Raw genomic sequence first — 2,500 nt, 5'->3', positions numbered from 1 at the left:
TAGTATATAATTATATATTTATATTAATATATATATATATATATAAATATATATAAGATATTATATATATATATATATATATATAATCTGTGTGTATATATATGTGGGTGTGTATAACATAACTATTACATACATACATACATACATACATATATGATATATATATATATATATATACTATTTATGATATATATATATATATATATATATACATAATTGTGTGGGTGTGGTGTGTGTGTGAGTGTGTGTGTGTGGGGGGGGGGGGGGGTTGGGGGGTGGGGGGGGGGGTGGGGGGGGGGGTGTGTGTAATTATATGATATATTATAATATATATATATGATAGTATATTATATCTATATATATGTATGTAAATGTATATATGTTTATATATGTACACACACACCCACACCACACACACACACACACACACACACACATATAGATATATATATATATCATAGATATATAAATATATATATCAAATGTATCTACATATATAACACATATGCATATACAATATAAATATATATCTATAATATATATGTAGTTGATACACACATATACATCTATAATTTATTAATATGATATATATAACCATATATATATGATATATATACATACACACACACACACACACAACACCACACACACACACACACGCACACGCACACGCGCAACACGCAACACGCACTACGCCACACGCACAACCGCACAACACAGCACACAACACACCCGTCATCACACAGGACACGAGCACACAAGCAACACACACACACATATATATATATATATATGAGTATATATATAATAGATTAATATATATATTATATACACACACACACACACACACACACACACACGACGGCACATATATATATATATATATATATATATATTTAGATTATATATATATTATATATATATTAATTATATAAGATAACATAGATATATATGTATTCTTAATTGCTTCATTTTAGAAGGTTTAATTAAATCTAAATGTGTTATCCTATGGTTTATTTCCTGTCCATGGTGTTCCCAATTACGTACTTTATTTGTCAGGATGCCACGCACTTTTCTTATTTACACATGTACCCACCTTCGAAAATTCTGTTGATAATTTACAGGAACAAAAAACAGCTGGGATGGCCAAAATTCTGACTTCTATGAAAAGGATGTATCGCTACCATCTAGGCTCCATTGCGCTCGGGCTCTCTAATCATGCATTGGTGAAGTTTCGTTCAGTTTATCTTGAAGGTAAGTGTAACTATTACTAGATATGTATTGTTTATTCATACATACGGGCCATACATTGGCATGTCTAGCTCACAACTGATCGTATGAAAATAAAAGAAACGTTAAAACTGAAATTTGAAAGAAGGAATTGGATATATATAAATCAGTTCCTGCAACTGTATTTGGTATCTATGCATTAACATATTGTTTTGTTAACCTCATCTCTTTATTGGCAGTATTTAGAGAACGCGATTTGAGTGGACAGAGGCCAAGCTTGTTCTTGGCTCTTAGAGTGCTGTCAATGCTGTCTCCTGGTGCTGTCGAAAAATTCCTGAATTTCTTTAGGCAAGAATGCTTACATCGAGGAAGGTGAGTTTAATGCTTAGATAGTAAATTTTCTTGTGTTTATTTTTCGTTGTGTTTTTTATTTCATTCTTGATAGACCGTACGTTTTAACGGCTAACAAATTAAAGATTTTTTTGTCGTTGAAAGGCTGGTATTTGAATTCTTTGAAAAAGGAATAGTGTGTGCTTTTTGTTTTATAATAAAAAAAACAACAACAAATATGACGCATAAATAGATAAAAGGCGAAAACAATTAAATTGGAGTGCATTAGCGGTTAAATGTAACTCATTCCATTGTTCATACAGTAGAAAGCTAAAAGTTTAAGCTTAAAGAAGCTGCGAGATGAATCCTGTAAGCAACATTTTTTCTAGGTAGTGCTTAGCATTGGCGCAAACCAAAGCAAATAGTATAAAAATCAGCATCGGTAGGGGGTGATATCCGGGACCACAAATTTGGCGGCGCGTGATCCTATTGAATATGCATAGTTGCGCAAATTTGTGCTCACTATGAGCAACAATTGTGTGATTGCATTGCTATTTTTTGTTGAAACCAAATTGTCGAATCATCACATTATAGGCCCATCAGACTTATTATGTAGGCCAAGAGGGAAATTTAGATTTTAATTCTATTGATGGGTACTTAATCCCTCCTTTGCTCATTTATAAAACTTGGTAGGCTTACTTTGTGAGGTTCTAGAACATGATGATAGCTGCGTCCTCAAATGTAACCTTGCCGTAATCTGCGGTGGGTGGATCGGTCGTAATTAAGGCAGGAAAATGGCAAGCCAGAGACATCAGCATATCCAAGTTAACACTTGTTGAGTATCCTCTAGAACGCAGAGACTTTCTGGAGTCTGCGCTACCAATGTACAGGAAGGGTTCCTGGCAATCCTTTGTAAGGTGACCACTCAAAACCTATACAG

At 33.4% G+C, this 2,500-nt stretch overlaps 1 protein-coding gene across 1 annotated transcript in view; it reads left to right on the top strand.

The window, feature by feature from the left end:
• The window catches only part of LOC122248829 (choline transporter-like protein 1), a gene marked incomplete in the record, with an annotated part of 59,350 nt that overhangs the window by 45,063 nt on the left and 11,787 nt on the right, over positions 1 to 2,500 (top strand).

Source organism: Penaeus japonicus, unplaced genomic scaffold (assembly GCF_977035675.1).
Source record: "Penaeus japonicus unplaced genomic scaffold, GWHDUDI00000001_assembly GWHDUDI00000032, whole genome shotgun sequence".
NCBI lineage: Eukaryota > Metazoa > Arthropoda > Malacostraca > Decapoda > Penaeidae > Penaeus > Penaeus japonicus.
The sequence above is the reverse complement of the archived record's forward strand: the minus strand, read 5'-3'. Positions and strand labels throughout refer to the sequence as shown.